The sequence below is a fragment of the Saccostrea cucullata genome, unplaced genomic scaffold (assembly GCF_032062105.1).
Source record: "Saccostrea cucullata isolate Sc308-1 unplaced genomic scaffold, CSIRO_AGI_Scuc_v1 ctg2183, whole genome shotgun sequence".
In the NCBI taxonomy this organism is placed as follows: Eukaryota; Metazoa; Mollusca; class Bivalvia; order Ostreida; family Ostreidae; genus Saccostrea; species Saccostrea cuccullata.
In genome coordinates, this window is record NW_026936848.1 from 10,968 (window position 1) to 37,318 (window position 26,351).

At 34.5% G+C, this 26,351-nt stretch overlaps 2 long non-coding RNA genes across 3 annotated transcripts; both read right to left on the reverse strand.

Annotated features, from left to right (window-relative positions):
- Nucleotides 1-14,390: 14,390 nt before the first annotated feature.
- LOC134246717 (uncharacterized) lies at nucleotides 14,391-18,923 on the reverse strand. Its single transcript, XR_009987690.1, has 3 exons — nucleotides 18,544-18,923; nucleotides 16,834-16,982; nucleotides 14,391-16,112 (listed from the first exon to the last, which is right to left on the reverse strand). It is a non-coding gene; the product is annotated as an uncharacterized LOC134246717 (long non-coding RNA).
- A 1,444-nt stretch (nucleotides 18,924-20,367) lies between these two features.
- LOC134246715 (uncharacterized) lies at nucleotides 20,368-24,555 on the reverse strand. Of its 2 annotated transcripts, none has more exons than XR_009987687.1 (5): nucleotides 24,197-24,400; nucleotides 22,755-22,839; nucleotides 21,787-21,889; nucleotides 21,047-21,196; nucleotides 20,368-20,555 (listed from the first exon to the last, which is right to left on the reverse strand). It is a non-coding gene; the product is annotated as an uncharacterized LOC134246715 (long non-coding RNA). The 2 variants fall into 2 exon arrangements; XR_009987688.1 differs by lacking the exon at nucleotides 24,197-24,400 and adding an exon at nucleotides 24,433-24,555 and having other exon boundaries at nucleotides 20,371-20,555.
- Nucleotides 24,556-26,351: the final 1,796 nt, after the last annotated feature.

The window sequence follows — 26,351 nt, forward strand, 5'->3', positions numbered from 1 at the left end:
TATAACACTGACTTATTCTTAATCACTTTCAATAAAAATGGCCAAAATCTATGTCGAGGAAGATTGGGGTAAGGAGGCGGATGAGAATCCCTTCCCTAGTGGGGGGATGATCAGTCTTGAGGGGGAGCTGATTTACGTATTTGTAAGTCAGCCTCCACACCCCCCCCCCCCACCGCAACCGGCAGAAAAGGTAGAAAAATAGAAGCCTTCAACAAAAGAATAAAAAAAAGTAGAAAAAAAATTTTTACCTTGGTAAAGAGTTGACTACTCAAATAAATGTTAGAACTATCTTTTCTTTCTATAAAATAGTGTATTTTACAACATTCTCACCTATCCGTAATTTTATAATTTATAATCTGTTCTTTATTGCCGTTTTAATTAATAATGTTATTGATGTTAATTTAATGTCAGAATCAGGGTTTAACTTGGGTGACAAGGAAAGTGAGAGAAGAAAGATTTCTACTTTTTCATTTGAGATTTTCAACCCTTATCAGGGTTTTTTTTTCTAAGAGGGTGTTTAGAAAAATATGGATACTTAAGTTATGATGATGAATACCCTTCATCATCCAGCGAAATATACCAGGGTAGCCAAACCCATACCCTGACGTCGTTCACTATCCTACCCCCCATTGTTTATGGGATCTAATTCTAGATCCCAATTTTCTTCCTCCCCATTTTCCCCCAATGGAATGCATTGCTAAAAATCCTAAAAGTCCATGTTCAATAATAAAATACGTATCCATATTTCTATGTCCTGTGGGGAATAAACCATAAAAAGAAAGTCGGTCCTCAAAGTTCCGCCACTCAAACTCGCAAATTCAACCTGTATTTCAGTTCCATCAAATCCCATATTATCCAACCCAATGCTCTTTCTTTGAAAAGAAATGATTCTAACCTATGTACAAATGAATGATCAATAACTAGAACCCGATGAACCATGATTAATAAAGAACTGAAATGTATAAAACAGGTAGATAGAGAAATGATATGGATGGCCTATACCTTCTGAGATGATTCTAAATAATCCTTAAGAATTGTAGGTAAACTGGCATCGGGTAAATTGAATTCTTGTTAAGATTTAAGTGCGTCCAGCAGCTCTTAAAACAAAAAAGTGAATAATTGAGATACTGATAATAACCAGTAATGACGCTCCGTTTGTCAGTTTATCAAATCTTAGGATTTACTGTCTAATTAGGGCACTCACTACATAATTTCCTTTCCCTTTCCAAGAACATCTGAGTATGTTTTCTGAAGACTTACATTCACTTCAAATGCAAATGTAAGCTGAAAATTTACAAACAACAATACGAACGCCAATATTCGCGCCATTGTCAATTTTGGTTATTATGTAATGTAGTTAACTCAAACATGAAATCATTCGATATTTTAATTTTATACGGGGAGTTTCAAGTAAAGATACCAAGTTATTACACAATGTGTGTAGAGGTATTTTTTTTTAATTTCGTAAATTTTATATTTTTAAAAAAGAAGGGGTAGAATAGTGTTTACAGTTTTTACAACTTCAGGAATAAAGCAATGCTTAAAATTCGAAAACGGTACTAGTAATGATTAGGAAAGCATAAATGTGCATGAAATGATATATACACAATATATTTTTGACCGAGATGATGATGTTTTCCTTTTTTTTTTTTGTTTTTTAGTCTTATCACAAAAGCAAGCGAAACAGTTGAAAAGTATGTAAAACCATCACACACACAAAAAAAAATTGAACGTTAAATTTTCTCATTTCTGTATTTTATTTGTTGGAAATGAATTATAAGAACACAAGCCGCTAATATATTTTAATACTGCAGGTGCTGAATGAGTAACCTCACAAACCTTATAAAATACCGATTTTATTCTAATCTCCCAAATGAGTTACATATATTTTTTCCTAATTCCTATAGTAACCAAAGTAGGATTTTTTTTTTGATTTCAATACTTACGTTAGCTTAAAGCTGAATACTTCTTATAAATAGGTACTGTCAGACGGGTATATAAACCCTTCGCTTTCGTTACACCCGATTGCACACTCGAAACTCGTGGCCGACATGTAGTACTCATATCTTGGTCTTGGATTTTTTGCGTTTATTTGTTGTTTTCATGTGCATTTTCTGTTTGTAAATAAATAATGTATTGACCCGTATTTTCCATAATACTTGTGTCCTAATAATAATTTCATCGATATTGAGTAGCACGCTTTGTTCGATGTACGTCTGCACTCGTCGGATCTCTATAGTAAAATACATTGAATTGACTAGCGATCTGCTCCTTTATACGAGTTGTAGGGAGAGCGTTGAAGAACGAGAAATATGGCGGACTATGCCTATTTACGAGTAGTGTTCAGCTTTAAGCGGCATTAAGAGTAGTTAATACAGACTTTGAATATTTCCGATACCATATATAAGACGGGTAATTGCTATAATAATCAAAGTACAGATTACTGATAAAAATCTAGCGGAATGATTTCTAACATTAGAATGTGAATATGCTGTTCTGTCGGAAAATAAAATGCCTCTGGGTGGTTATAGTAGAATGCTTGGGAAGTGGTACAGAAATACGTCATTGCTCTTTGAAAATCGTTCAGGTGTCCAAGTATCCGTTCCTCATCCTCATTGTCCTCAATCTTTGATCGTACTTTTAATTTCTAAGATAAATCATCTGAGTCTATTACCAAAATGCAGATAACCAAATTCAAAAGTTCTTCAGTTTTTTTCCATGCTTTCATACAAAACCCAACAACACACTTTCTTTCATGGATAATCCTCCCTCTCAAATTATACAGTTTTAAACAATGACAGAGTTCGTGCGGTCAATAGTCTATCAACATTTTGAGAGCTACAGCATTATTAATGTATTCCCCCCACCGACGATTGTACTGCTTCTGGGCATTTTATTCAGCCAAGATGCAATGGCAAGTCTCGTACAGATACGTTTTTAAATACCCAAATTAAAATGCCTCGTTCTTTCTGTATTAGAATCTGAGCTCAAAGATGTGTTAAAATGTCTAAACTATCTAACCGCGCAGAAAATACCTGACATTCCTTTGACGTCACACCGTGGAATACCCTATATATACTATAAATACCCTACATTCCTATGATGTCACACCGTGGAATACTCTCTCTATATATATACTATAAATACCCTAAATTCCAATGACGTCACACATTCCACATACCTGCAGTCTGGGCCAGGAGCCCTATTTTGCTACTACTGCCACCATAGAACATTCATTATCAGTGATAGTATTAGTACGATTAGTCATAAGAGCTGGTACTTTATGAATTTTATAGACCATAAAAGTTTCCTGAGCAACCAAAAGAGGAATAGATAGAATAATTAAAAGACGATTATCAAGAGTAGGGGGTGTATAAGTAAGAATTTATAAAAGGACCAGAAGTCAGAATCAGGGTTTCCAGGTAATCTTAATGTTCTTGGCAATTTAGATTTGATTGTCAATAATAAAGACTAATTCTTGTGGCGGCATTATACTGGGAGTTAAGTGACCAACAGAAAGAGCATTGAATTGAATATATAAATGTTTAACATGTGTCCGGACGTCTGACGTCATCATTTGTACTTCTTTGACTGGTTGATTAATTTGCATATAGGACTTTGTAAAAAAAAAAAATCGAGTTTATGTACTTGCTTCTCTAACGCAGAGTTAATTTTCTTTAAGTTTTCCGTGAGGAGTCTGAACGAATTAATTATTTCATCTGCCAATGATTGGCAACAAGGACCTTTTTTCACGAATGTTAGTAAAAATACGAACGGGACTAAAAACGCGAAAACTGTTATGCATGGCATTTAGTGCGTCGCGAAGATTAATTATTTCTGTTTCTAGAACCTTAAAGGTAAGGAAATGCATATCTTTTATAGGAACACCGTATACATTAAATGAGATATTATTTATTTTGTTAATCTCGTCAAAACAATCATACAGTTAAATTGATAGAGAGATCGTGAATATCTAAGCCAATAACCAATTAACGTCACAATCATCGATTCCTGGTGGTGGATATTTCATGGGTTTGTTCAAAAATAACATTTCCCCTATTATCATGGTGTTAGTCAGAGAGTAGAGCAAAGTAAAGTAATATACGTCAAGAGAAGAGAGAACATGCTGTGGGTTGAATCTGAAAGAGAGAGAAAGAGTAAGGTTGAGAGTGATATATAAAAACTGACACCAAAATAAATTATCTTACTACACTGGGTAATCGATTAGCCATTGTACAGTTTTATAGGGGTCTGAAAATCTTCTAGGTCTAACGAAAAATCAGGATAACTAGCTCGTCTTTCCCTCATCTTCTCAATGCGCTTTCTTCTAAAAAACTCTCGAAAAGATCATGCCCACCAAGTATTGGAGAAAGACCTGAGGAAAACCAGTAAATTATCGGTCTTTCTGGATGGTCAGCTAGGGTCAGGTAGCCGTTCATTCCACCATATACTTCCTGGTATAGTTGGTATTAATTTTGCTTGGTACGACTGAGCACTACCGGCTAGAATGGAATAGAGGGTCATCACCATACATTTCAAAAGTATGAGCGTAAAACCAGACATGAACCGAAAATAGTGAGAAATCCCATATTGGACAAAAGTGTCCAGGTTATAATGCCACAAGAGCACATTACAACACCGAACCTTTTTCCGAGATGCCTATAAATCATCTGCTCTGGGGTGAACTCATGCTTATAATAGCTTTTTATGTAATCGACTAAAGAACTTTTACGAGAAGAGCTGAAATTTACTGTTGACGGCTTACTTTTACACTAAGACAATGTACGGTAGCTCATTTACGATATACAAATTTTGATCAACATTTAATTAAACGAGATTAACGGGTTATATCAACGACATATAGTTGTCCTTGAAGAAAACGACAACTACCCTACCCTCAATTCCCTGCTTTCACATATCATTGCCCCTCATACCATACGTATGACTTCAAGAAATGTTTTCTTATGCAATTATCAATTTTGTACATCTGTACACGATAGAGGTTTAAATGTCCAAGTAATCGTCAACTGTAGAAGTCAGTGTTTCTCGTAAAAGTCCAGTTCTCGTAGGGAGACGCCTAAACTGGGAGGAAGAGCCGTTCCCTCTGTAGCATAGCCCCGTCTTCTCAAGGTTGCCGTAAACTGAACCAGAAGTTTGAGGTTTCTCTTTACATGCTTCATCCTCCTTCTGTGCTCCGACTTGTACAAATTGCCAATTTGCATCTTAAGCGTTGTTGCCTGAAGATGGGCTGGCAGGTCGTACAAGGTATTTGGAGTAGCTAGTTGTAAGGTCCAAGGACAAAGAAGATTAATTTTAGAATTGGTCATAATGATATGAATGAATGAAATAATTACCCAATGGAGAAGATAAGCAGATGATGGCTGAAATTTTTTTAAATAGTGATAATTGGAAAGTTACATTACTTTTGAAAGGAATTTTAGAAAAGTTAGAAACTAGTTTGCTTCTTTTTTCATCGTCGTCATCCATGGGGTAAGGATTAATGGTGCTGTAGAGGGTCGTGTTCTCCCTTGATTCGTCGTTTTTACCAAATGGGAGGATGTTAATGTATGATTAACTGCCCCTGTCGTTGTCTCCTTCGTTTTGGTTTTCTCTCCTGGAGGCTTGCCGGACACAGGACGAGGCGTAGTGATTGTCTATAAAATAAAATTTACTCTTTTGTAATATCTGTTTATGCATATTTTTTAAATTATGACTTTCACTTATAAATCATTCACTAAATTAAGCATCATACCGACTAAGTGCAGAATTTCTTGTTTATAATTACAACAGGAAACCATCAAAAGCAGAGCAATTCAGGGTACCTGATCTGTCCACCTCGACCGTGCGCAAATTTGGCAAACACTGTTGTGTGATGGTCACACTCTGGCTGTTTGAGTTGATCATGACCAGTCTTTCAGCTTGAAGCTGTTTTTTTTCCCGCATTCTTACATGTGAGGTCCTCTTTAACTTTCTTACACATGAGAACTATCCCCTTTGAAGTTCAGAAACGGCAAAAGATAACAGCTTCATTTTTAGACGGGGTCACGTGACCCCGTCTTTTAGTTTACTCTCAGAGATCTAAAAATAGAAACAGGATGCTGTGGTGATAACACATGAATTAAATCTACGCATACGAAAGAGTGCAGAAATTGTTTCGATCAAAACATTAACATTTTGTATCAAACTGAAGAAATTGATATGAACCCTTCTCTAACTCAACTAATAAAGTATTTTGATGATTTAAAACTAAAAATATTAACTGTAAATAACACTAGTAGACAAAGTACTATCCTGCGTATTATTATGACTGTGTACGCATCATACATTGTTTACTTCCGGAAAATTTATTAGTTCGTACCAGATGAAATTCGGAGAAGTTCAGAAAGGTTTCCAAACTGAGCAATTATTCAAATTTCTCTTCAAATCAAATTAAATGAAAAATGTGAATGTATATTTTTCATAGTTTTGTTTTTAGAATGTTAATGAAAAAATAAAAGTTGTTATAAAAACTCCTTAAAAAAATCACATTTGTGAAATCTAGCATGAAGATTATTTTGACCCCGTCTTTCAGTACTGTCTCAGTACTTTGATTACACCCATAACAGTGGCGGGAATTAGGGTAGAATAAGGGGAGGGCAGGGTTTTACGTATTCGTTAAGTTTTAAAATTTCTGCATCTGACTTCCAGATGACGCAGAACTTGTCGTCTCTGTCCTCCGAACTTTCTATCAAGGCGATCCTTTGCTGCTTCATAAGCGAACGAAGAGTGTCCAATGTTCTCTACGGCTTTCAGAGCCTCCCACGAAAGATACTTATAAGCTATAACAATTAATACTCTGGAGTAGCTGGTGCTTAGTCTATGCACGCAAAAAGGCTGCTTTCCAACTTTCATAAGTACGCTTGTCACCAGAAAAGAGAGGGATTGACACTCTTTTCAGTTGTTTCCGCATGTCGTTACCAATTGTAGGCTAATTGATGGAAATCTTACTATCTAACTAGTTTGTTTCCCGGTCGAGGATGTTGAGTATGCATTTTCATCATTATTGATATCTTCATTGATGAAACTATCTGTTTCCTGATTGTCGATGTCATGGTAACCAACACTCTCTTCATGCATCCTCTGTTCTTCATTCTCCACTTCTTCGAGTTGTTTGTATCCCTCTTGAAAAGTTTCATTTTCCTGATCTAATTGCTCTCGCTTCGCTTGAAATTCTTCCTTTAATACTCCTTTTGCTTCTTCAACCTTTTGTACCTCCTTTCGAATTATTTCCGCTTTTTTCTAACTTGAATTTCCTCGTGATTCAAAATGTCTAAGCTGCCTCCTAGAGAGCCTGTATTAATACTTGATGCCTCACTTCGCCGTGAATCTAAATATTCCCGCACTCTTTCTTGACAATCTTCAAATGTCTTCAAATTCTATAACATCAATTTCTTGATTTGTTTTTGCTAAGTTGTTCATGTCACTTGCCTATTTGTACTCTGCAGAGAGCGACAGTAAATAATTCATTTCAGGTTCCTGTAAATCAATCGTCCTTGCTGTGCGAAGTTCTCTGCGACTGGGTAAATCTTATCCAGCAAATTTAATAAATGGTGTTTAGCTCGAGTAGCTTTTGTTTTTTCACATTTTCATTTCGTCGAGATCCAGTTTTCCCTGCGATACTTCAGCGACGTCTACTTTCGTTTTCTCACTATTCATTTCGTTGATTATTTTTTCATCCTTCTCCATTTTTTGTGCTTCCGAGGTTGCCGAGACGTGTACTCCTTGTTGTTTACTTGCAACGCTCTGCTACCATTTGTTGCCGATAAACAACGATACCGTTGTTTCAAAACTTTAATCTCCGAACATGCGGTTTTACGAATACACAACGTTTTTACAACATACTGAAGCCCGAACCCGATCCCAAAAGTATCAATTTTTTACCAAAAACATAAATTTTAAGAACAATGTCAGATCTTGGAAAGAGTTATCTAAATGAGAATAAGGATCCAATTCACCTGGTCGAAGGTAGTTACTTCTGTAATATGGGAAGAAAGAGTCCCATGACTTATGGTTGAGTAGACGGAGGAAGAATCCCACAACCTCCACATGAGCAGACATCAGCACGGGTAGACCTCCTCCTTCGGCAGCCACTTCAGGCCCGCTCTCCTGATGACCACAGAACCCAGTATAGCAGCGGAACCTATGGGAGGAGCCATCGGTCCACTGGATGATTTTCTTGACTATGAACCAAACATGGACTTCCGAGAGAAGCTGCTGGGGTATGCTACACCTATCGGGACTGTGGTGACGTTTGGGACACTTGGAGTAAAAGGGGATGTACAAAAAACATCAGGGAAAAGGTTGTATGAGGAAGATAATGATAATGGTGCTGAGACAAGGAAAAAGAGAAGAAATATGAAAAGAAAGAGGAAGAGAAGAAATATGAAGAAAAAGAGGAAGAAAAGGATAGAGAGGAGACCAGGAAAGAAGAAAGGGGTGAGAAAGACGAAAGAGTAGTGACAAAGAGAAAGGATAGCAAGAAAAGGAAAAGATAGGATTCCACCAGCAGTTCAAGTAGTTCTAGTTCTAGAAAAGAGAAGAAAACTCAGAGTCAGACATCACTGAGATCAGCTTTTGTACCCAAATTAGATAGATTAATAACCATCTTTTCATGATACATGATGTGTTGCACCATATGATGGGGGAAATTAAACAACAAACAGCTTATTTAAGAGAGATGAGGGATGCACAACTTACCAACAGTGTTGCGGCTGTAACACCTGCCCCAGAAAGAAGAAAAGAGGATGTGCAGAGAAGGACACAAGAACGGAGAAAAACACCCTTCAGAAGAAGGTAGGGATAAAGGAAATGAGTATCCATTTTGTTAATGTTATTGCTTTCATATATAAATATTTGCATTTCCACTGCTCTCTCCCACTATGAACCTGCAGGTTTCAACTGCGTTCATAGCACTATAGACGCAACTGCTTCTGCTATGTGTGCAATTTGCTCTATCACACTCGTGTAGAACAATCTCTTCTACACTTATATACCTTGTTGAGAAGTATATATATGAAATGTTTCCTGAGAGGAATAAAAATAAGATTTTAATAATATTCTTTGAAAAGAAAGGAAATTCAGAATATTTAAAATTGCAGATTCATATCTTTAAAAAATTTAATTTTGATAAATGTATTTAATTGTATAATAAAACTTTTTAAAAATTCAGAGAACGGCTATATATTTATTATATTTTCGTATCATGCATATTTGTACAAAGAACGATAACTCTTCACACTTGGGTAATAACATTCAGAAAGAGAAAATTAAAAGAGTATATCTACCTCAAGAATGTATTCAGCTATTAAAAATAAATAGAATTTTTTTTTTTAAAAATCATAGAAAAGCTTTCCGGAGTAATAATCATTATAAAAGCATTCTCATTTTTCATCATAGATTTAAATTATTGATTTTTGTCGGAGGGTATCAATAACGCTGATCGATGACGTCACAACTACATTCAAACAAAATTTAAGAGTGCATTCGAAACCGTTGTTCTTGATCCCAGAACGCGTTCGTAATTAAATTCTCAGTTTTCGAACGCCAAGAACACAACTCAGGAACGGGTTCGCGATTCAAGAATATACACCACCACGCTAGGTAGTGTGAAACAAGAACAAGATGGCGGGAAAAGGTAGTCGGTGAGTGAAAAAAGAATTGTTGAGGGTAATATTTGGAATTTTAAGCCAAAAATGTTATTTTTATTGAAAGCCGGTTTTAATTAAAAATAAAATAATTGACATCCTTTATAATTCATTCTAAAAGTAATTGGTGCGGACACGAAACAACTGCTTTTCAAGGTCTCGCCACACACAAGGGGGTATGTACAGGCCCAGTTACATGTGACTTGACCGAATGCGATTCCTTGTTCGCTCATGAGTGGTTTCACACTTGTTGTGTGACTAGTGTGACTAATGACGAGCAGCTTTATTAATAAAAAAAAGTACGTAAGGGTTGCCCGCAACCCTGTGTCTCGCCTGCTGTCGCTGTGGTTAGTAAGAAATGATAAATTTATGCAAAGTCACTCATGCGGAAAAATGTAGGTCAAGATGACCTAATTCTGGTACAGGCGTTTGTGGTTACCCATGATGTATCCACTGACAAATTATCATGCCACTATAAGTTATAGTTGCTGAGATATGGACCTCCACCATAAATTTATGCAAAGTCACTCATGCGGAAAAATGTAGGTCAAGATGACCTAATTCTGGTACAGGCGTTTGTGGTTACCCATGATGTATCCACTGACTAACTATCATGCCACTATAAGTTATAGTTGCTGAAATATGAACCTCCATTATCAATTTAACCAAAGTCATTCATGCAGAAAAATGTAGGTCAAAATGACCTAATTCTGGTACTGATGTTGTTGGTTACTTATAACCTGTACAATGACAAATCATCATGCCATTATAAGTTATAGATGCTGAGATATGGACCTCCACCAAAAATTTAACCAAAGTCACTCATGCAGAAAAATGTAGGTCAAGATGACCTAATTCTGGTACTGACGTTTGTGGTTACCCATGATGTATCCACTGACTAATTATCATATCCCTATAACTTATAGTTGCTGGAATATAGGTCTTCACCATAAATTATCATGAAAAAACTAAGTCCAACTTAAGGAAAAAATACGGAAAAATTTGAATTTTTTTTTTCAAAATCATACTTGGGATATAAATTTTTATCCATACTGAATATTGTGTCCAAATTTCAAGAAGACTGAATAAAATTTGAGAAAGTTATTGCAGTTTATAAAACTTTGACATTTGGGTTAACCAAAAGTTGGACGCCGACGACGACGACGACGACGGAATCTATGGTCGCTATGTCTCGCTTCGCGACATTCGTCGCAGGCGAGACAAAAATAAGATGAAAAGTCGCCCCTGTGTGTGTGTGAGGGTGGGTGATTATTATTATTTTTTTTTTACAATGGCTACATGTAGAGCCCTGTATTCATCAATAGCACAGTACCCTGATGAAGATACATACTAGTAGCTCGATATCAAGTTATTTGTAATACCTTGATAAAGCTATGTAGCTTTAAGGTAAAGCTATGTAGCTTTATCAAGCTATACTTTATCAGGGTATTGTTGTGGACCTGTAAAACAAAAAAAAATTATAAAGATTAAATATCAAATTTATTTATGTAGGCCCTACTTTTTATTTAAATAAACAAGAGGCCCACGTGCCTTATAGGTCACCTGAGCATCATGCAACAACTTTAAAATGATTGAATTTGTTTCATGTTTTAAGCTAGATGCTAAGGCATTCACAATTTTGGAAGAGGCACTCTTGCTCAACATAACTATGTACTTAGTCAGTTTATTTAAAACCTAGGAGCAGAGAAGAAGATTTTCAAAGATTTAATGCATTTTCACTATATAATCAAAAGAGCCCCGCCCTAACACCAGAACCCCTGACCCTGGGGCCATAAAATTCAAAATTTTGGTAGAGGCACTCTTTCTCATCATAATTATTTACTGAATTAGTGTTTTTTATACCTAGGAGTAGAGAAAAAGATTTAATGCATTTTCATTATATAATCAATATAGAGCCCCGCTTTAACACCAGAACCCCTGACCCTGGGGCCATAAAATTCACAATTTATGAAGAGATGCTCTTGCTCATCACAACTATGTGCTTAATTAGTTTATTTAATACTCAGGAACAGAGAAGAAGATTTTTAAAGAAATAATGCATTTTCACTATATAATCAATAGAGACCCGCCCTAACACCAGAACCCCTGACCCTGGGGCCATAAAATTCATAAGTTTGGTAGAGCCACTCTTGTTCATCATAATTATGAACTTAATTTCTTTATTTAATACCCAGGAGCAGAGAAGAAGATTTTTAAAGAAATAATGCATTTTCACTATATAATCAATAGAGCCCCGCCCTAACACCAGAACCCCTGACCCTGGGGCCATAAAATTCATAAGTTTGGTAGAGCCACTCTTGTTCATCATAATTATGAACTTAATTTCTTTATTTAATACCCAGGAGCAGAGAAGAAGATTTTTAAAGACTTACTGCATTTTCACTATATAATCAATAGAGCCCCGCCCTAACACCAGAACCCCTGACCCTGGGGCCATGAATTTCACAATTTTGGTAGAGGACTCAATGCTGATTACAATCATACCAGCAGTTTGACTGCTTGATGTTCGGGAGTAAAGAAGAAGATTTTTAAAGATTGCACTATTTTTAGTGGTTTTTGCCCCACCCTTCAGGCCCCAGGGGGGCGGGACACACAAAATTCACAATTTTTGTTCCCCTTCACCCATAGATGCTATATGCCAAATTTGGTTGAAATTGGTTCAGTGGTTTTAGAGAAGAAGCTGAAAATATTTAAATGTTAACGCACGACGCACGACGACAGACAAAAACGGAAAGCAATACTCAGGTGACCTAATGAATGGATATATTGCATTCAATTTCATGATGGATTAATTTTGAATTTGTAAAGAATTTCACTCAATATCAGATATAAAATGTAATTTAAATCTAATTACCACTGTGTGTAAAATAAATCACTAAATTGAAGAACATGAATATAAAATGCATCGTTACTGTCTTGAAATATAAGCGATATTTGGGCGAGGGTAAGAAAATGTGATAGAGGGCGAGGCTTGCCGAGCCCTCTTACATTTTCGACCCGAGCCCAAATATAGCTTATATTCCAAGACAGTTATCATGTATTTTGTTAATCTTGCAACAAAATTTTACATTTGAGCATCAAAACAAGCTAATTCCGACAGATTTAGGCACATCTCAGACTCTGCATACATTTGAGCATCAAAACAAGCTTATTCCGACAGATTTAGGCACATCTCTGCAGTTGAAACTATGACGCCATGGCGTATACATTGCAGTAAACATGACGCCACAGTGCTTTTTGAACGTCGGAATACATGCATGAGGCCTTATTAGGGCAGTGACCGGATAAAGCTTTGGTTTTTTAGGTTACCTTTATAAGGTCAATGCAAGGGGTAGTTGCAGGATACATAACCTGTAGTTAAATGGGGCGAAACCACTCGGCACAATACCACTCGGTGCGAACAAGTAATCGGGATGAACCCACCGGTTAACATGTGACCCAAAGAAAGAAAATGCATCTTTTGCTTAAAATTGATCAAAATCAGCAATGTTTCAAGACACACACACACACATGTACACTGAGGCATTGTCACATAAAACTTTTGTCATACCGGGGTATATATTATAGTGTATTCCCTTATTCTGATTAATGAGACTATGAATTATCTTTTTAAAATTTCAGTACAAAAAAAGCTATGAATCAGGAGGAAAAGAAAATACCAGGTCGACAAATAAAGAAGAATACAGTTTTGGACTTCCTGCAGAATTATGCAGAAAAACAGTCGGAGCAGATGAAGCAAAACCAGGATTTTCTTCAAGAGCAACAAGCTGCTAAGCTGTCTCGTTTGGACAGATTGTTAGACATTCTTGATAAGAAGGGAGAAAAGAAGTGAATTTGTTACTTTGATTTTTTTTTCAAAATGCAACTTTGTTAACGTTACTGTTTATGAAGAGGTTTTATTTGTGCCATTTTTTTAAAATAATAACTATGAGAAATTTTATCACAGACTTGAAATCTTGGATCTTGAATTTTTTTTGTTTAACTAGTCAAGTTTATTATATTTTGTTTGTTTGTGCTTTTTACGGTGCAGTTTGTTGGTGATTCTATTAATTACCAAGTTTTTTTTTTTATCTATGAAGATTTTTTTGTTGTGATATGGAGAGATCAAGAAATGATCAGTATTTTTGTAAACTGTTTACTATTTTTTTTTTCAAATAAAGTATTCATTTCACATATAATTAAAAAAAGTGGTTGTCTTCATCTAATCTTTATTTAATTAGAACATATTCACAAGTCCTTGTCTGGTAGCTAGTCCATTATTTGCATTTTGAAATATGTTCTGGAAATTGTTAATGTCCTCCTCATACTCGATGAATGATGGAATATGTTCATCAGCTAGAATGCATAGGTTGTGCAAGACACTGACAGTCATAATGATGTGCATATTTTTTCTACATCTGTGCAGTATATTTCACGAAGACGCCGAAATCGACCTTTTAAATGTCCTATTGCTCTTTCAACTGTTTGTCGCACTGAAGATAAAGATTTATTAAATCGTTTTTGTTGAGGAGATAAATGACCATTATCTCTTATGGGTGTTTGCAGCCACCCTCTTACAGGATAAGCACCGTCACCAAGTATGAAGGTATTCTAAGAAAATTTGTTATCATTTTCTGCTTCTTGATATAGAGGTGAATTTTTTACACTCTGGCATCATGGGTTGAACCAGGCCAGCCTACATAGGCGTCAGTTATTAAGAGCAATTCTCTGTAAGCACCAAAGTAATTCTGAAAGGGTCTGGCACGCATAGTCTCAGATTTTCTTCAAACTTGGCATATAGTATCTTCCTAGGGTAAAACTTATATGTATGGCATAATTTTTTTCTGGACATCCTCCGTTACCATGGTAACCGGGATACAAAATTTCTGACATATAGGGCTAATTTGTGTATGGCAATTTTGCTAAAATCACACTTTTTACACCATCTGTGCTGAACCCAAATTTAAGATTAGAACTCTGCTGCTAATATCTTATAAAACTACAACATCAACACTTTCAATGGATATCTTTAATATGTTTAATAATTATTTGAAAATTTTGTAATACTTTGTCAAACAATGGCAAAATATCAATTTTTCGAAATTTGGTCAAAACTGAAAAATTACAACATTTTGGGAAGAAAAATAAAAAATTAGCAGAACTTTCACAATGTATCACCTATTTCATCTGAAGGTACTTGTCACAAATAATGAAAATATTCAAAAACATTCATGGGCAAATAACAACAAATGTTGACTATAACAAAATGAAAAATCATAAAATTGGCATTTCGCCAAAAAACAGCTTTGATGAACATTTCATATAACAAGATATATTTTTCTTTTTAAAATAAAAATTCAAGGAATTTAAGCTTAAAATTTATAAAATCAATGAGATATTGTCAGTGACTCATAAAAAATTATTTATTCATATCTATTGGCAAGAATTATAATCATAAATATACCCCCCCCCCCCAATTTCTAGCACAATACAAAAATAATAGTCCTCTAGTACTGATTACTGCAGTTAATAAGGCTACATCATAATTTCTTAATTATATGCTTATATAATATATGAACATGAAACAAAATCCAAAACACAAAAAAATTACACAGTTATCTACATATGATAGAACAAAAGGCTACAAAGTATTACAATTAAGACAAGTACTGTTAGCTTGTGAATTATTTTTCAACCTTTATCAAAATTATCAACTATAATGTATTTTAATAAGCAATACATATCATTAGAAATTTAAAGAAGCTCTTAACAATACATGTGTATCAAAAAATGATCTGCAGACTTTCAATTAAGGAAAAAAAATATTATAAAGGCACATTGAGACTATTAGTTCATTTTCAACAAGTATCTGCATTATTTCTACAAGAAAACCCTATTGTTGACTATTGGGAATTTTAATGTGAATGTTAATCAATTACTTACTCTTTGTCTAAAATAATGCTAGTTAAAATATTTTAATCTATTACAAATTGTGAAATAAATGGTAAGCAACCATTTCTTTTCTATTTGACTTCTAAGGGGAGATCACTCTTACTGTATTAAACTACTCCTTCAAGTAGAGCTCATTAGTGTGCTGTTAAGAGCTTCCTTAAATAATGATGTCACTGAGTCACTTAGAAATATGGTTGAATCTTGAGGATTTCCAGTATGAAGACACACATGAATATTCTCATTTCCAATTTCATCTTCAGGGAAATCACTCTGACAAGCCAGCTACATTGCTCCTCGTTTGGGAAACTAAATTATTAGTAACAGACATCATGGTACTTTCTAAGGAAAAAAATTGATGTGATATCTCCTACTTTTAAGGCTTCACTGTTGTTTGGAGATTTTATGATATTCAGCTTTGCACTTTGAACTTCATGATGTTGCATCTCCACTCGTATATTTAAGAAGACTTTTTTCTACCTGCAGAAGTAAATACAATTTTCAATATCTTCAAATGAAGACAAATATCAAACTGAATTAAATACATAGTTAAATCAAATACATAAATGTAAAAGCAAACCCTATATCAAGAGGTGTTTTTCTAATGATCATTATGACAGTAGTTAAAGTTAAACATGTTTTCTACAGAGCTGCCAACATTCTGAAATGATAAATAGTAAGGCGGGGTCTAGGGATCACCTAGGCCCCCTGCCGCTAAAGATGTTTTGTAAATGGACATGCAATCTGAGGCATGTTTCCAGTTTGTTTACTTTAAAACATTGACACAAATGTGATCGACCTTCTAAATCCGAACTGATGATACAAGCAAGCGTTTACATGAATGTAATCGGCCTTCTAAATCCGAAACGTTGATACCAGCAAGCGTTGTAAGAATTATGAATATATTATAATAGAAAATATAGACTGCCAGCTATGAAAAAACCGGTATTATAAACTTGGAAAGAGAAAAACTGAAATTGGAAGAATATAGAGAGAAATCGTAAGGCATATTTTAGACGCTGATTTCGTACGCCTTACGCCAAAATCATAAGGGTTGGCAGCTCTGTTTCTATTATACATGCATATATTATTATAATTTTAAAAATCATTTTGATCCATTAAAGAGAAATGAGCAGACCATATACTACATGTAGTACTGTGTTTTTCTAACAATTTAGATTTGATTTTTGAAACTGGTTACCTTGAAGAGAAATGCATCTATAAGCTGTCCCAATTCCTGAAATTGTCTTTTCCAAAATTAACTTCAAGGTTTCATTTGAATTCTGTTATAGTCATGATTTACATGTGTATGTTCTTGTTCCTTTTCCTTTTCATCCTCTTTGGTGAATCCTTTGAAAACAAGAAATGAATATAAATTCAATTTTTGTTAAAAATCACTAAATTCAAGATAAAAATTAATTAATTTTATAATAAAAATCAATCTATATATTAATTATTTTTCTGTCAACATGATCAAAAGGAAAGTCATATTATCTATACGAAACTAGAACTGTCCAAAAGGGACAAAATACCCCCGCTGGGTTTTTCAGAGGTAAGTTTTTCCATAATAAAGATATGTATCAGACACGAATTATGAAATTTTTCTTCCAGTGACCTTGAACTTCCCCAAATGACCATGGGTCAAGGTCATGACACACCCTTGGGTCATGAGCAATCTTAGTGTGGAGTAGTAGATTCTAATGTCTCTCTGTAAGAAAGATATGGACCTGACACAATTGCACAGACAGACAGACAGATGGACAAGGTGATACCTATATAAATATGTACAGGTCAAGCACTTTATAAAACTTTTTTAAAGAGAGGTTAAGCAGATGACCGTGTACGTGTCCCTAGGGAAATCCCATATTTTTATGCGATTTATGTCATCAGTTTTGCATGCATATACCCTGTAATTCTACAAGTTGTACACAATGTATAGATTCGCAAGTACACGTAGGTGAGAACTTGAACTTCTTAAACTCAAACTACATAATACTTATTTTTCAGCTGATGTTTGGTATGAATTTGAGTATTTATTACATACATCCAATGTATCTTTTTTTATTTCAAGTCATAGATTTATTTGATACAAATGGATTGAAAAGTGTCGCGCTGAAATGTTTTACACATACCAGTACACGTGCAGATTGATAAACAGAACATGATGTAAAATCACTGCTAGGTTTACATGTAGAGGAAGACATACACAGAAAAATGCTTAACCTCTCTATTGACAGAACTATTTTAATACTTTTTGTTTTATACAGAGGAGTATGTGTATTATATAATATGGCTGTAATGTTCAAGGATTTACTGTTATACACAAAGATTTCATCATACCATGATTTTTCATCTTCAAATATTTTTATACACCTGGTTTTTTTTTTTTCTTAAAAGGGAAACTTTCACTTAATGTTAAGAAGATTACATTGATTTGTATAAAGTCTCTTGGTCTTCAGAATTTTTTAATACAAATATGGAGAGACCCACCACTTGCCATTGGAGAGATACAAATTTTGTCCTATACTTGTCACTCACGACCATTGAGCAGTGAGGGATTTTTTTTGTTCCAGTGCCTACTGGCTTAAATAGCATCCGAAGGGCTGGTCTCCACATCCCACAGTGGGATAGGCCTACAGCTATCTACCTAGCCAAATCAGTTGATTGTACTGGTCCTGGTTATATAAAGAGATTGTGTCTGACCTGATTCATGTCTTCATGGTCTGCCATCAACATGCATTTTTATGTAATTATGTATGTAAATGAACCGGGGAGAGTCAGGACAGAGGTCCCTTAAGCATGTTCAGGTGTCACAATTTTCATAGCAGAGGAATCTCGGGTTACATGCATGCAAGCCAATAAAATGGAGAAAAAAGTGTACATACATAGCATTTGTAATATTTATAGTTACCTCTTGTCTTCTTATGCATTATATCTTGGCCTCTTTTCCTTCTTCCACACTGCCAATCATCACCCCGTACTCGCTTTGATAAGTTTTCTCACCAAACTATTTATTTACCACTACAAGTGCCTACACATTGTACCTCCAAACGCTAGAGAGTAATCCAAGGGAAGTAATTTGGAAGCAAAAAATGCTTCAAAATGCAGAAAAATGGATATTCACCTTTCAATTTCTTTTACACATATCATTTGCCCACCAATTTTTTAATTGTTTAAATATAACCAAATATCAACCTTTCATGTTTTATTATTGCTTAATTTGTAGATGGCTGCATTTTTTTTTGTTTTAAGTCTGTAAAAACTGATCACAATTTACTATATTTTTGACATTTTGCAATGCATAACATGACCACTTACGAGTGTAAAATTAAAATTGAACTAAAAATATAGTTGTTTGAATCTCTAATATTGGATAACAACAATAAATACAAATTTAGATATCTCTGTTCATTTCTAGACATGGTTTTTCATAAAAAGTACAGATTTTCATGATTGACAAAAATGAGAAAGTTTGTATCCCGTTTCTATGGCAACCAAGTTTACAATTCAAAAACTATTTTTAGATTTTATAATCACTCACACACCTTTATCAAAATATGATATAAAAATTTAAATCTGTAGCTATGAGTGCCAAAATATTTTGGTGATTACAGAGAATTGGTCTTAACATGTAATCATCCACGACTAACTGGAGCTGCACAGAAGGGTAGCCTTTACGGTTTATGTAGTCTCTTTTGCCCCCGGGTGGATTAACAAGTCGGATGTGCGTTCCATCAATAATGCCGACAACACCTGGCAATCTGCTTCTGTTCTGAAACTCTTGAGAGATGTCATTTAAACGCTCTTGTGTTGGCCATCGTATGAATTTCGAAGCATTAGTTGCAATCAATTCCGCAACCGAATAAATACACTCCACTGGGTGAAAAAAGTGGTTTCCCATCATGGGAAACTTTATGGAAACCACATGGAAACCTCAAGTTTACATCATGTTTCCCAGTGGTTTCCGTAGCGGATGCTAGGTTATTCCGCCAAGTTTCCGTGACACGGAAACCCCCTACGCTCCGATTCCATAAGGTATCCCAAACCACGGAAACCTCTGTAAACCTGAAGTTTCCCGAACATCCATGTAGTTTCCCGTAATGGGAAACCTGAAGATTCCACTGGTTTCCAGAATCAGGAAACTTGATGGAATCGGAGCGTAGGGGGTTTCCGTGGAATGGAAACTTGGTGGAATCTTTAGGTTTCCTTTTACGGGAAACTACATGGAAGCTCGGGAAACCTCACGATTCCTTAAGTTTCCTTGACTCAGGAAACCATATGGAATCGGAGCGTAGTGGTTTCCGTGGAATGGAAACTTGATGGAATCTTTAGGTTCCCTTATACGGGAAACTACATGGAAGCTCGGGAAACCTCACAATTCCTAAAGTTTCCTCGACTCAGGAAACCATATGGAATATGAGCGTAGTGGTTTCCGTGGAATGGAAACTTGATGGAATCTTAAGGTTTTCTTTTATGGGAAACTACATGGAAGCTCGTGAAACCTTATGATTCCTGAAGTTTCCTTGACTCAGGAAACTATATGGAACTTGTGTAGCACTTTCTGTGTGGCGGAAACTTGGTGGAATTATCTGGAGTCCGATTCCTGGTTGAAATCACTGGGAAACTTCAAGATTCCCTAACTTTTCTAAAGGAAGCAATGTGAAATAATGCGTATTCTTTTAAAAATCTATCCAAAAAATTTATTACATGTAAAAGAAAAAAGCATTACCATTTTATATGTTTAATAATTCATTTGATGTACAAAAACTGTAACTGAATTTTTCAATGATATCAAAATATTAAATAAATTCATACATCTTAGATAAACAATGGAACAGTCTTTCACATTTAAGTCCATTCATAAGGGTCATTAAGTACTTCTTTCAACATCAGTTTCCTGGTTTTCTTCACATCACCTATGATCTGCAATATTCATACAAAATTATTATATGATGTCAGAATTATAATGCTTGAATATAACTTAGAAATCTGAAAGATCAGTCAATGTCCTTTAATACACCAATACAATAATTACTTTCCATGACCATGATACATATGATTTCAGCTTTTAATGTATCTCTTAAATATTTAATGCTTTATGATAAGTGAACAAAAAATAACATAATATAAACAATGTTTTCAGCCTTATTATGTCATTGAGAATATATTACTACATGTATCTCATACTAAGAACCCTGCTTTAAGTTTGATTAGTTTGAGAGAAAACATACACTTTATAATAACAAAAATATTAGGGAGAGATTTTTTTTTAATTTTGATATTCGACCTAGAAATTGATTGAAGATCATTGCAGACCCTCCACCCCATTGCACAAAAGCTAAATTACACCAGGGGAGAAATATACTCTGGACTACGATTTTAAATAAAGATATACAGTAGATTTTGATACTGACCTTTGACCTAGAAAATTAGTCCAAGGTCACTCTTCATCCTCTATCCACAGGCTCTCTGTAGTTTAAGTTGAGAGAGAAATATGCTCAGAACAAGTGATATCAGATGGCGTGATGGGTAGACACTGTCTTAGGGCATCCACAGAACAGGACCTAAAAATAATGCAATATATATGTATTACAGTATATATACACATGTACTTGTACTATTATTAGTGATTTATCATATGCTGCATTGGACACATATGATTTTATCATGGTTTAAGTATACATGTATCTTATGAGTAATTTTATACCGGTATTGCATGTACGCTCAGTTTATTTAAGAAATAAATAGCAAGTTTATAAACTTCAATGGGAGAGATACCACAAATGTATATGTAAACAAGTAATTTAATTTTTTTTTTTTACATATATTGACCAACATTATTTACATCCATTCATCATTTTCATGAATTGGCTGATCAAAATTCAGTCAGTTTTAGATCTATATGATATACCATAAAGGACTTTCACATTTACAAAAGTTATTCCCCTTCGCAGGGTCGATCTGGGGTCAACCGGGTTAAGACGCTGTTTTCCCTCTTTAACCGTATCAACTTTGAGGGACAATATCTTAGAAATAAAATCTGTATGAACATATTCATTATGATTTTCATGTTGCCCCCATACTCTGGCAATACAGATACAGATCATAATTGTCCAATATTTTTGAAGATTGAAAATATTAACAAGTAACTTACAAAGGACAAAGTGGGAAAAATGAGTGATACGCCGACAATTGGAGAAAACTCTTAGGAATGTGAAATTCGTCTATTGGTGATGACAATTCCTGTTTTACTGTCACTGAAAAATTAAGAGACATCAAAAATTTAAGCCCTATTGTCATACACGCATGCTGTTTTTTCATCCATATAACCTTTTAGTATTATAAAATTTACCAAAATTTAATACTTCAAATAATTTCATTGAATATCTATAAAATAAAGGAAACTCTAAAAACTTAGTGACTTGCAGAAATTATTCCTTGGAGAGAAAAAAATATATCATATTTCATATAAATATGTGCATAATGAGCCTTTTTTATTCATTTAGAACATATGGTATGTGCCTCATTTCCCCAAGAAATTTTCAAAGACAATGGACTATCTGTAAGCAGAAATCATTGCTGTTTACTTACATTGGAAAAATTTGTGAAAATAATTAATTTCCTATTTTTTTTTATTTTAAATACCGGTAATGCTAAAAATAATTTAATCTATTAAAAATAATCTAACTGACTGTAAAATAACATTTTTCATAATCTTAATCTATGGGCAGATCACTCTAACTTCATAAAACTACCTGATATTAAAGTAGAACTCTTTAGTGTGCAGTTTTTAGAGCAGCAAGAAATCAGTTAATAAACATTTCTTTTTTTTCATTCAAATTTTTGGAGAGATCTCAGAGTTTTTTCCTGTTCAATTCAGGTTCAAGACGACAAAGTTTTATTGAAGTGTATGTACTAGTATTAGAGAACTGATTGTACGTCAATCATAGCAATACACACTTAACATGGAGGGGGCAAATTGTTTCAGCCCTAGCTTTTACATAAAACTTCTTGTAGCTCACAGCTGATATACCACAGTTCAGTATTTAAATAAAATTTAGAATCTTTTTTTTTCCAGGCAATTATCATATACATACTAATCATGAATGAATTACCACTTACCAAATGACCACATCCTGAATCATCATACATTTTCTATGATTTTATCTCACTGGTTTTCTTTTAAAGTCACACAGTTTTCTTCTCTCTGAAATGATAAATTATGTCCAGGTACTATTGCATTCTAATCTAAACTTATTATGTAATAGCATTAGCAACAACCGGGATGGAAGAAAAAATAACCAGAAGTCTCTGTCAAGACTGTAGCTCTACTGGTTTGGACTTCTCAAAAACTGATGCACAGAATTGTGTATCTTAGTATAGTCTACTTGTGTGCCAAGTTATATTGAAATCAGACTAAAATTTAAGGAGGAGTAGTGTTTGCAGAAAGACGGACAGATGCCGGACGCATTACTATCGCATAAGCTCTTCTGGTCTCTGACCAGTAGAGATAAAAACAAGATGCGCTTGTGAAACACAGCAACAAAGTTCTAAAATGCAATCTTTTTTGCATACAGGTCACAGTCAAGATCACATACTGGTAATCATTTTCCTTGTTGCCATTTGAAAGCACTTCATTAGTGGAGTATGCATACTAAATATGAAGCCACTATCTCATATAGTTCTAAAGTTATGGTGAAGGTTTAAGTTGACAACAAACACTCAGACAGACACACAGATATACAGCTATGGCAAAAGTTTGAACATTATAACTTAGTATACACACAGCCACTTCGAGGTATTAAGGGTAAAATTCACAGCACAGCGGGACTGCATTTTGACTTCGAGGGATCAAGGGTTTCTCGAGATCAGGAGTTCGAGAAATCAAGAACAAATCTGCTTAGTTATATAGTGGAAAAAATCGGGACCGGAGACTCACTTCAAGTGATCAAAAACTTCCGAGAAATCGAAGTTCAAGCCATCAAGAGTTACCTGTATATACAGATATAAGAAGCATGTTATTATTTGCAATTTTGACCTAATGACAGCTAAATCTGTTCAGTAAGACAATACCGTGTACATGTATGTAAGTAGTTTTATTGTGCATGATTATTTACTTATTTTCTTGATCTTCTCAACTTGAAGTGTTCTGTATTTTATTACCAAGTTTGTAATAAACATAATGAAACATACCTTTTTCCATATCACATCCTGTATCAGACCTTCGACCAATATCAGCCCTAGGGCCTCTGTCCCTCTGGCTGATATTGGTGTCTCGGGCTAGGATGTGATATGGAAAAGAGTATGTATTATTCGCTATACATTTACCTACTCGGGTCAATAATTTTGAAAAAACTGATAATTCAAGCTGATGATTCATTTGCATTTCTTGACATACTATCAATATTCATTCACTATTAGCAGGGACCTATATACCTATCTTAGTATATAGGTCCCTGCTATTAGGCTTTTCTTTTTTTTACATCTTCATCTCAACAGGTTAGACATTACAAAAAAAAAATCTTTTGAGCAGTAAACTATTTCAATAAACAATAAAACAAAACCTAATCTCTTCAGAAAAGTGGACAGGCTTTCACCTACATTCACTTTTTTATGTATATTTTTCCTCCATATCATCGTCATGCATATGATTAAGGGTTATGCTATTCGCTACAATCTATTCCAACTGTTCTGATGAGGATATCCTTCATGAATAATCGGATAAGATGAGATTGAAGACACTTTTTGTAAAATATCGATGCTTTTATCAAAGTTTGAACCAAAAATATTTAATTTATACCTTGCCATAAGTCGTAAGTTCCAAAAAACAAGAGTTGGCTATCCGAAAAGTCAGAAAAACACATGTATTCAAACCGGATGTTCTACAGTCTGAATTTAACTACGAAACCATGCTCGGTTTAACTATTATCATCCGGATAATTTGAGCGGGGTTAAAAATATTTTTTTTTTAATTCCGAAAAGTATTCATTTATATATAGAGAGAGAACATACATATGGAGCATACATTTTAATAAACATGATAAAAGGCGAAACGTTGCCATTTTACAACATAGGCCTACAGCATGCACATGCACGGTGCCTTTGGGGCCTCCATAATCTAAGTTATGCTATATCACTGTCTCAAATTTTTTTTCTCTCTCTCTCTTTCTCTCTGCAATATATACACTTAACAATTTAAAACTTAGTTATCCAACTTTTCAAAATGGCGTCAGAACAAAAGTTGCCTCCGATAGTGAAGATTTGTTGTTGCCAAATATTACAACTATTTACCGTAAAAAGTTAACAAAAATATACGTACACTAATCCTTCATCGTTGGCCTAGCATTTATCACAGTCTTAAAGACACTGGGTGGTGAAACCATCTTAACTTTTCACATTTACCAGCTGCTTACACCTTCTTCTTCGTCCTTCTCGATCCTCCAAAAATGGCGCCTCGGGAAATTGACCAATGAAATAAAGCGCCTACAGAGCGATGCAGGATGGGAAATATAAACTGTTTACATTCACTATAATTAAGTGTGATTCTGAGATCTTATTAGAATTGAATTAAGTTTTCCCCTTTTCATGGAATAAAAAGAGGGGCTCCTAAATACTTTTGCCGATATGATGTGTAGGCCTAGTATATTTAGAAAAATAGCGGTTAAATACATGAGGCAAGAGCAGAAAAAAAATGTTTCTTGCTTGAAACCTCAACTTATTTGCCTTCGGGATATGGGTTTCGGGGCTTGGTTGTTGGTAGTGGCTGTCCTTGCTGAAAGTAACCCCCCCATATCCCCGCTTCTTTTAACTGTTACATGTATGATTATGAATTTGTAATGTCACACCAAAAGATGTTAAATTTTTAAAAGCACATTTTTTATTGTGAACTTTCCACAGGAATCCTAAAAGGCATGAAAATGAGCTACAATTATAATATGATTATCAAGAAGTTTTTTTTATTTCAATAGTGATGATTGAAAAGTTCGATGATTAATAATTACTAATAAATTGTTGTGGTTTTTTTTGGGGGGGGGGGGGATTAAATTACTAATTGAACTCCTTCCTTTTCGGGGTTTAATTAGATTTTGAGCCTGCTATCAATATTACTGGCAGACCTGCTAGACTTTTCTCTAATTGCTACATGTACATTGTACTTTAAACTCCTTGGCCTTTGGCTAAAAAAAAATTCCCACATCATTTTAACACGTAAAATTGTTAAATGAATCAGAATGTTGAAAACCTTTTTCTTAGGAGAGTTATATCTCTAGGTGGAACAAAACTAACATCTTATCAAAGGCAGGAAAATATAACAGTATTTTAATTCAGTATTTTAGTCGTGATTGGTATAAGTGAAGTCATTAGGGAAAGATTATGTCGAAAGTCATCTATACTCGTTGATGTGCAGGGCTGTACTTATGCATACAGCTTTAGCTGGTCCCGCCCTGTATTTCTTTAATGTTTTTTTTTTTTTCGTTAAGAAATCTGGTAAGATATGCTGGTAAAAATAAAATCCCGGTTAGTTTATTACTCTAACGGAAATTACTTTCCTACAGGCCTGAAGATCGAGTCTATTAGTCAGGCAAGTTTAAAAAAAAAAAAAAAAAAAAAAAAGAGTAGCATGTCGGCGAATAAAAATAAAGTAGTGTACAACATAGATAAAGAAATGTAATGTAATGTATAAATATAATGTATGTGCATTTAGGACCCTACATTGTAATT